The sequence below is a fragment of the Aptenodytes patagonicus genome, chromosome 9, assembly GCF_965638725.1.
Source record: "Aptenodytes patagonicus chromosome 9, bAptPat1.pri.cur, whole genome shotgun sequence".
NCBI lineage: Eukaryota > Metazoa > Chordata > Aves > Sphenisciformes > Spheniscidae > Aptenodytes > Aptenodytes patagonicus.
Window position 1 is genome coordinate 24,138,040 of NC_134957.1, and position 9,963 is coordinate 24,148,002.

At 63.3% G+C, this 9,963-nt stretch overlaps 1 long non-coding RNA gene across 1 annotated transcript; it reads right to left on the minus strand.

The window, feature by feature from the left end:
* Positions 1 to 2,257: 2,257 nt before the first annotated feature.
* LOC143164650 (uncharacterized) lies at positions 2,258 to 9,347 on the minus strand. The gene is made up of 2 exons (XR_012996111.1): positions 9,100 to 9,347; positions 2,258 to 2,817 (listed from the first exon to the last, which is right to left on the minus strand). It is a non-coding gene; the product is annotated as an uncharacterized LOC143164650 (long non-coding RNA).
* Between the last annotated feature and the right edge of the window lie 616 nt (positions 9,348 to 9,963).

Consider the following 9,963-nt stretch of genomic DNA (forward strand, 5'->3'; position numbering starts at 1 on the left):
TACAGGCAGGAATATCTCTCTCCCCCCCACGCTCTCACTCTGCCCTGTCCCTTCCTCTCTTTTCCTCTCTCTCCCTCACTCTCTCTTTCATTAATGCATTCTCCACTTTACATTATTTATTAACTTCCTTCCTTTTTTTATTTAGAAAAAAATAAATTAAATAACAGTGGTTATCTGGAGGCTTGGACCCTCCTGCCTAAGCGCTTTTGGACCAGGCAAAAACTTTGCTGACCTTCTCTCACCTCCCTGCCTTCCTCTGCTGAGACAGAGAGGCTCTGCCCCGCGGCTGTGGCCCCCTGACACCCCATCCCTCGCTGCCCCCCAGTACAGCCCATCACCCGCCTCCCTGTGGGCACCTGCTCTGGTGTGAGCCCCAAAAATCCCCCGGGCATGTCCACCCATTGCACACGGCAGAGCAGAAGACGCCCAAAGCCCGTAAGCAAGCCCCTGAGGTGCAGGCAACGCCTTGGAGGTTGAAGGTCTCCCGGTCAGGCCAGAAGGGTGGTCTGCTCCCACCTCCAGCACGGCAGGGGCCGGAGGATTTCCCTTCCCGCCCCCAGACTGAGCCCGGCTGGAGCCAGCGAAGCGGGGAGGGTGGCGGTCAGACCCACGGTGAGCTGATGCTCTGCCCCGGGGTCTTGCTAACCCGGCTCATCCGTCCCTCGCTGTGGTTCCCAGGAAAAGCATCTTCCAAGACAGGCTTCGGGGTCCCATCAGCAAGAGGGGGATGACGCCAGTGTCCCCCAGCTGCCTGCACCCCCCAAAAAAAACACCTTTCAGCAGTGGCTGGAGCTTGTCCGGCTGTGGATCCCGGCCACTGGCACTTGGAGTGGTGGGACCCCCAACCAGGAGGAACAGGGTCTGAGCACCTAACAAGGAGGGGTCTTCTCTCACACCAGCCATCGGGAGGGGACGCAGCCCTGTAGCAGGGCTCCTTCTCTTCACCCCACCACCACGCCCCAGCTCTGCCCCGCAGAGCCGGTGATGGAGAGCAGCAGAGATGCTTAAAGCCCCTTAATGGTCTTGGAAAGGTGAGGAGGAGGCTGATGCTCCCTACATGGGGCTGGGCTCTCCCCCGGCGGTTCCATGGGCTTCCCAGAGCAGCCGGACAGGTCCTGACAGTCCAGGGATGCTCCCCAGGGATGCTGCTGGTCCATGCTGCCCTACCAGGGGGGCTGAGCGCAGTGGCTCTCCTGGATGGGGATGACCATGCTGTCTGCCTTCGTGCCAAGCGCCCCTGACCCCAAGACCCCCCCAGGGCCGCTTATTAGGACAAAGAGACCGCGGGCTGGAGAGCCACATTCCTCCGCTCCTAGCCGGACCCGAGGGGCCATGGAAAGGCTGGGGCAAGGCCAGGCTCAGCTGCAGGCAGTGGGAAAGTAGGGACGGATGGGGAAAGGGGCTGTGGAGCAGCCAAAGCGGTGGCCCCGGGGTGAAGAGTATCCCTGGGGGGGGGGGTGGGGGGGGGGGGGTGAGCAGAGAGGGTGAGCCCAGGGATGCCCCGAGGGGGATGGAGCGGAGCGGGGGGAGTTAGCAGGCAGCCCTCCGAGGTCACGCTGCCTTCAATGCAGGCAGAGCTGCCCTCGCTCCAAAATACGGCGACTGGCAAAACGGGGGACCGGCAGGCACCACCCCTCTTGTCCCCTGCCTCGGAGGTGGGTGGCATCGGGATGTCCCTTGCTCGGGGACCACATCCAGCAGAGCTGGCCACCTTGCAAGGAGAGACCACGGCGTTTTGTTGGGCAGTTTTGAGCTGGGGAGCCCTGCTACAGGGCTGCGTCCCCTCCCGATGGCTGTGCCGCACCGGGGTCCCAGCGGGGTGGGAGAGGAGCCACGGCCTGAGCCCCCGGCGCCAGAGATCGGGCGCAGGGATGATGCCGGGGAGCCTGTGCAGGAGCCATGGGGCAGACCTGGGGACATGGGTCCTAGTGGGGCTCCGAGCCTCAGCTCGGACACACGGAGCCACTGACGTCCTGGATTTAATGGGCTCGGTCTCTGCGTGGCTTCCACCTGACTCATCCCACCTTCTCCCGCTCACCCCCAGGGGAGGCTGATCTCCTCCCTCCCCAAATATCTGCTCTGGGGCAGGAAGAGCATCCACCCCCAGCACAGGAGGGGAAATTTTGGCTGCATAAAGGCTCACCTTTCCCCTATCTCCATGGGGAGGCACGGGACGGTGCAGGTGCATCCATCCCTGCACCAGCACCCTGGGTGTCTGTTCCTCCAGGGACACGCCATTTTCCCAGGGGGGACAATGTGAGGCTGAAGGTTTTATTATCGTCCATGAGTGGAGGGTGTGAGAGCAGCCTGGGAGAGGACCTGCTGCTCCACAACAAACACACAGGCAATAAAATTCAAAGGAAGGACTTCTTTTTACCCACGCTGGTCAACTCCTCCCCTTCTGGAGGACATCACCAAGCACACGTTCATGGAAACCGGGAAATTAAGTCGGTTCACGGTTCCTGACTCAGTTTACCATTTCTGATAGGTGCAACGGCTTATTCTCGGTCTGCAGTAATTTGGGAAGGATCCTTCCTGCTCCCATGCGATGGGAGATGTGGAAGACCCCCAGGGCACAGCCAGAGGAGGAGGTTGGCCGCTGCTCTCCAAGACACCATGATCCAAAGCATCTTCACCGGGGGTCATGACAGAGCGGGCTGGAAGGAGGGCGATGATCCAGCCTCAATGTTGGATGTAGCTTCTCCCCCACCGCCAGTGTCCCCGGGCAGGTCAGAGGGACATGTAGGATTTCAGCTGGGAATGGGCTTGAGAAAATCACGGGCTCCCTGGGGAAAGCACGTCCGGATCCACCTGGGTCTGTTTGGAGAGAGCATATTTCTTTACTGAAAGAGTGGTGAAACATTGGAACAGGCTGCCCAGGGAAGTGGTGGAGTCCCCATCCCTGGAGGTATTTAAAAGACGTGTAGATGTGGCGCTTAGGGACATGGTTTAGTGGGCATGGTGGTGTTGGGTTGACGGTTGGACTCGATGATCTTAGAGGTCTTTTCCAACCTCAATGATGCTGTGATTCTATGAAAGGACTGTTCATCCCCAAAGCAGGGAGGGCTGAGGGTTTCCCGCTTCCCCATCAAAGGGTTTCCAGAAGGGTCCCATGGAGGACCTGCATTTCCCCACCACTGGATCTCATGAACCGGGGCTGCTCGGGACACAGGGGACGAAGAGCCACCCAGGTCTCCCAGAAAACCGGACGCAGCACTGGCGGGGACCCGGGGGACCGTGACAGCTCTCCCCAGCCAGCTCCCCCATCACCCTCGCGCCCAGCTTGCGGACGTGACAGCACTGCCATCCCATGTGTCACCACCGCCCGGCCCCGGCTCGCACTCCCCTCACGGCTGGGTTTTGCTGAACCAGGAAAATCGATAGCGGCTGTCTGCTGATGGCCAGACCGGGGCAGGGGGATCAGACGGAGGAGAGGCAGGGGCTGAGGCAAGGCGGGGAGACAGGGAAGGAGCAGGGGGACCCCAGGGGCTCTGGGAAAGGCAGCAGAGCCGCGTGGCAGGAGAAGGTTTGAACGGAGGAGACCTGCAAGGATTCGTCTCCCATCCCCGGAGGGTCTGGAGGATTCACCCTGCTGATGCAGCCTCCCCCCCCCTCCCAGCCCCCCTGGCAGAGACCCGGCTGCCGTAGACACACGGGAACCGACAGAGACTCTGCTTTAATGCGAATCATTTATTGACCCTGCAGAGCCGAGGGCGGAGGAAGATTGAAAGGAGGAAGTGTATGGAAAGAGCTCCAATTAGCAGCACCAAAGCTATATATTATCCTCTGGAACGAGCGCCCGGGCCAGCAGGCAGCAAGCCATCCCGGTGGCTGCTGCGCCGCATGGTGCTGGGGGTGACCTGGCCTCGCACAGAGCCTGGGGACACCCCCCCCCCCCCCCCAGAGCATCCCCACTCGCTCCCCAGGAAAGACCCCCGCGCCCAACGCCCTCCTCCGCAGCGAGAGGCTGCGGAGCTCGGGGTGGACGCTTTTGCCAGACGCAGCGGGTCAGGAGAAGGGAGCCGGGGAGCCTGCCAAGCGCCTGCTGGGACCGTGGAAGGGGCGGGGGACATTGTGCCGAAGGATGGGCAGAGAGAGACCTTCCTCCTCATCCCCTCGCTGAGGGTCTCCTCACTGGACCCGGATGCCCACGGTGGTGCTCTGCATCGTTTGAGCCATCCCCTCCAAGTTTCCCAAGGCACTGAGGTGCTGGAACAGGTGAGGAAATTTGCTGGGAGCCCAGGGAAAAACTGCCCCATGGCAGACGAGCCAGAGGTAGGAGAGCCGCTGGGATGTGGGGCCCAAGGCAGGAGGTTTGGGAGCCGCCGCCTGCGTTGCCTTGGCCGGGAGAAGTTGAAGTCTCCTGCATGAGGACACCAGCAGGAGCAGGGCGGTGGTGGGGAACACCCGTATTTCCTACTGTCCTTCCCTAAGGAGGGGACACCCAAAGCACCCAAAGGGTGTCTTCAGGGCCCCTCCACCGCTGCGAAGGAAAGACCACCGAGAGCAAACGCTCCATTTCTAACAGAGAGACAACCCCCTGTTGCCTTCTCGCTCCAGCATTCTCCACCTCGCCTCTCCCTCATGTATCTTCATTTACACTGCAAGGGTCCCAGGGACTCGTCTCCCGAGCCCACCCAAATGCATCTCTGACCCCAGGGATCCTGGGGGACGAGGCAGGGTCTCACCTCCCCCAGAGCCACCCCAACAATCCCGGGCAGACGCTCTTCCCAGGAGAGCTGCAGAAGTTTCCCGAGCTGATCAAGCCCCCGTTGCACGTTCCCCTTTCCTTTGAACTGCGTCCCTGCCCTCGACAGGGAGCAGGGAGCGAGAGGACCGCAAAGCCTCCAGCTCCCCCACCCATCACTCGCCCACGGCACATACCCAATACCCCGTAAATATCTGCCTCTTACAGGCCACGTTGAGCACATATTCCAGCCTGGAGGAAGGAGAGACTTTCCAACCTAATGGCTCGCGTCAGGAGCCGGGGGACGAGCTCCTGACCCATCACTCAGACCTGCGAGCACCCCCTCCTCCTCTGGGGCCTGTGATGGCCTCAGACATCACTGGACGCCCACGGTTGAGTGGGACCTGCCCGGATGAAGAGGGTGAAGGTCTGCGCGAAGAGCAGAGCTCACACCCCAGCCCAGACCCCTTGGGGGTTCTCCCCCTCCATGGTCCCAGAGCCCGGGGCGAACCGTGGGTCCCAGCCCCACCGCGGGTCAGGGGCTCAGAAGATGACGCCAGGGCAGGGCGGAGGGCACCCGGACTGCGGGGAGATGCTCTCCTCGCAGACATCCCGCCAAGGATGGTCCCGTGAGACGGTGACAAAGGCGCTGGGCAGGCAGGCGCTGCCTGTCCGAGGGGGAGCGGAGGGAGCGAAGGCAGCTGGCAGCAGGCGGCCCCCAGGCCAAGCGAATCGGAGAGAAGCCGTGATGCAAGGCCGGGGGAAGCAGGGTCCCGGCCTTTCCCAGGCTCTGCCGTGCTCCACGCTCCGGTTCCCTGCCAGTTTATTGGCCACTGGAGCGCGACCAAGGGAACATCGGGCAGGACAGAACAAACAAACATCCGAGTTTGGGCTTCCTTCCTTCCTTCGAATAACCAAGGAAAAAAAAAAAGAGAGAGAGAGAGAAAGAGGGAATCAAATTAAAAAAAAAAATACCGAAACAAGTCAGATAAATAAGCATTTGTGTTTCCATGGGGACGTGATGCATTCTTGGGAGTGGGAGCTTGGCCTCAGGGAGAAGCAACGTCGGAGCAGCGAAGCCAGCGATACCACGAGCGGCCCCGCGGGCAGCCCGCCGCTGCGCCCGGAGGAACCCGGCCCACGTCCCTCGGCTCCGATAGCCCTTGGACCAAGTGCTGCGCAGGCGGCCGCACACGGCGGTCAGGACCACAGCCGCATCAGGGGCTTTGCTTCAGGTTTCAGCTCGCTGTCTTACCACGGTTGCGTGCTCCAGGTTTTCCTGCTGGGCTCTGTTCCCTCAGTCCTCTTGAAATGGCCTCAGGTTGCGCCAGGGAAGGTTTAGATTGGACACGAGGAAAAATTTCTTTACTGAAAGAGTGGTTGAACATTGGAACAGGCTGCCCGGGGAAGTGGTGGAGTCACCATCCCTGGAGGTATTTAAGACGTGTGGATGCGGCGCTTAGGGACATGGTTTAGTGGGCATGGTGGTGTTGGGTCGACGGTTGGACTCGATGATCTTAGAGGTCTTTTCCAACCTTAACGATTCCATGATTCTATGAAATCACTGACCAATATCACTGTAAGAGACAGATGTTTAGAGGTGACTTTAGTCCTAGTGTCGTGAAAGGAGAGAGTCAGGAGGAGCAGAGAGGCTCAACCCCTTATTACGCACCAGAAACCCCCCCCCCCGGACTCTCAGGTCCCTGGCACGCAGCCACGTTTCACCAGGTCGTAGCCTACTTAGAGGGGAAGCCCTGGCGGGCAGAGGTTGTTGTGCTCTTTCTATTTCATTACAACAGCCTTGCGGCAGGGGTAGGTTAGGACCAGCCAGCAACTGGAGCTCCAGCCCGCGGACCCTCCCCTCCTTGACCTTTCTAAAAGGTCCTCTGGATTTTCCTCTGGTCTTGCCGTGTTGCGTCACCCGTGACGGGTTTTGCTGGGTTGGGTTGGGCCGGGTTGCATCGTTCACGTTGGGTTGTGTCATTCTCATTGGGTTGCGTTACGTTGGGTCGTTCGGGGTGGGGTGGGGTGGGCTGGACAGCGACATTCAGGGTGGGCTGGATGCGCATCAAAATGAAGCAGTTCCTACACCCACGTTGACGTTTTTCAGAATTTTTGTCCTACGAACCATTTCCAGGAGTACCCCCTATCTGCTCGGCCGCCTTTTCTTCTTGCTGCTCTTGCGGAAACCGCCACGTTTCCTGAAAAACGCGAATTCCCTGTCCCGACCTGCGGAAATATCCCCCAATTTTTGCCCGCGCAGAAGCCACGTGTAGAAACCCGCGTGTGCCCTGCGTGCCACAGAAAGCACCGCTCGACATCAGCGCCAGCAACGCGGCCCCCAAGAAGTCCCACGAGCGGGGAAGAGAACCCGGTTTCTTGCACGGCCCGTCAGAGGGGAACGAGCGAGCCCAGCGGAGGATGCATCTGTAGGATGCGGAGTCGCTTTCCTCCGCGCGTGGCCACGCGCCGCTGACCTCGGAGCCCCGCGGCGCTGGAGCTGCCGGCAGGGACTGGCAGGGCCTTTCCCAGGCAGAGGGCTAATTCCGTACCCTCCGGGCCGGATGCGGTATCTCGTCACCAGCGCCCATTAGAGAAGGGAAGAGCATTGTGTGGGCTGTTGCTTTTTTTAAAACCGTTTGTGACCCCGGGACTAGCATGCGAGCGAGAGCCGCTGCTGGAGGAAGGAGGGGAGAAGCGCGCGGGGCAGAAAATTCCCAAACTCTCCCTGGGAAATCCCCAGAAAGCTCCCAGGCGCTTTTCTTTCCCAGCACACGAGATCCCACGTGCCGGGGCCAAGCAGCAGGTGCGCGTCCGAAGCGCTGGGCACCTGGGGGAGGCGGCAGCCGGCCAGCGCGCCTCCGAGGGGGGGCCGGGGCTGCGGCACTGCCTGCCCCTGCCCCGCAAGACCCGGCGGGTCGGTGCCAGCAGCGCAGGCTCAGCTCCGCGGGGCACAAGAGGGACCGCAAACCCCGGTGAGCTCCAGAGACCGCGCTCCGTGCCCCGAAGGGCGGCCCGTCTAAGAAACAACCCCGCGAGCCGCGGGACATCCCGATGCCGCTGCGCTGCCCATCCCAAACGCAGCCAGCGGAGACACCACGGGAGGGGGATCATCCCTCCCCAGAGCCCCCCACTCTCCCCCAGACCCCCGATAGCAGCCCTTCAGCTGATTCACTATTTATTCGTATTTGCTGGTGCCCGTCGCTCACGTCAGGAACACGCCTGGACCCCGCAGGCACCCGGGCGAGCCCCTGCTCGGCTCAGGGGCTGCCTCAGAGGTGCTGCGAGTGCCAGGGCACGGTGGGAGAGGGGCCGGGGCTCCCCGCCAGGACCACGGTGCGCGGGAGAAGGACCAAGGGACAGGCGACGGCCACTGCCCGAGCGCGAGGAGCACGGGGCCAGCCATCGCCTGCGGCCGCGCAGCCACTGCCTCCTCCGGGGAGCCGGCACCGGGGCACGCTCACACCCCGGCAGCCCAGGAAGGGCCTGCGACAAATTCTCATGGAGGCCGAGATGCCTCTGCCGTGAGCTCACCGAGTGACTAACTTGTTTATCTCCCCTGGGAGCTGCACCGAGTTTTTGGGAAGCAGCAGATCCCCGCCAGCTCCTCTGCCTGTTCCAGGCGCCGCCCCCACCCCTTTCCTGAAAAACTCTCAGAAAACAGAAAGCTGCGGTGACACACCACCACGTCCCCTCGCCGCGAAGGCAATCACGGCGAGCGGCTGTCCTGCCTTCTCGCCAGACCGGCACACCCAGGAGCGCGATGGCAGGGAAACTGGAAGGACTCAAAAAGGCCTGAATTTCGGAAACCCGAGCGTGGAAATTACGGCACAGCACAGCTACCACGCTGGGGCCGTTTGCCTACACAGGTACCGGGGAGGCACAACCGAGACCTCATCCCGCCCCGTCTCCAGCACGCGAGGCAGGGCAGCTGCCTGCCAGGGATGCGGTCCCCCCGTCCCGGAGTGACCCAGACATGCAGCACCTCCGAGGACACCGGGGCTCAGCGCCGCTCAGGATGCGTCCGACGCGCTGGGCGGCGGCAGGGTTAGCCCGCTTTGGGAGGTTCTGCCATCCCCGCTGCCTGCCAGCACAGCTCGTCCCCAGCCGACGGGGACGTCCTGGGACACCCTCCAGGCCAGAGAGCGACCCCAGACCACCCGCGGGGAGGAGCAGGGTCCGGGCAGGGGGCTTCTCCCCAGCACCCCAGACGGGGCGCGGGCAACTCCTGATGGGACGGGCAGGGGTGCGGGGGTGGGGGCTATCCACTCCTCTACAGAAACATCACGTTTAAGCCTATGACTGAAGGGTTAAAGCTATCCACACGTAACCGCACCGCCGAGCTCCAGTGCCACCCTGTGTCGCGCATCCTCACCCCGCGCTGCCAGCCCCCCCTCCCCGGTGCCACATGCCTGCTCCCGCTTTCGGATCCGGCTCCCTCTCGATCCGTGCCCGAAGGCCGACTCCGTACCACGATCCTGCCCTGAAGACGCTTCGGGCTGGAGAAAAACCTGAAGCACCGGGGTCCGGAGCTGCCGCCCCAGGGAACCCCACGGCGTCCCCCCCCCCCCCCCGCCCCGCTCGGGGCAGGGTGACCGGCAGGTCTGCCCGGCAGAAGCCCCGCGGCACCTTCAGGGCTGGGAACGCGACCCCAGCGAGGCGGCGGGAGGGTGAAGCGGCCGGGGGGGGGGGGGGGAGGCGGCAGCCGCCACCGCCGGGACGAGGCGGCCCTCCAGCGGGCGGACCCGCCGCCTGCCTGGCTCCGCCGCCCGGCTCCGCGCCTCCCCTCAGCCTCCCACACACACGGGCTGGCGTTCCGGTGCCTTTAGACGAAAATCCGCATTTTATACCCCAAAAGGTGGCGTCTGAGCCCCCCTCCCCGCCCCCGGCCGGTGCCGGCAACTCCCGAAGGCTCGGCCCGGCCCCGCTCCCCGGGCGCAGGCCGCAGCCGGGCCGAGGGAAGCGGCGGGCCAGGACCGGGCCCGGGGACAGGGCCGCTTCCCCGGAGCTGGGCCCGGTCCCGGCTCCGGTCCCGACCCTGCGGCCACCGGCAACATGGCGGCTCCCCCCACCCCACCCCGGGCCCGTGGCCCGGCGCACTGCGCATGCGTCACCCCTTCACACGCACCCCCCGCCCCGCGACGTTCTGCGCTGCGGCGTGCCTCTCTATGGTCTCCCCCCCGGTGCGCTCTACGGTTAAGGAAGTAAAGCGCCCCTTCGCGCTCCGGGCAGCGGCGCCCACCGCGGCCCCGCCTGCTCCGTGGCGGCCCCGGTCT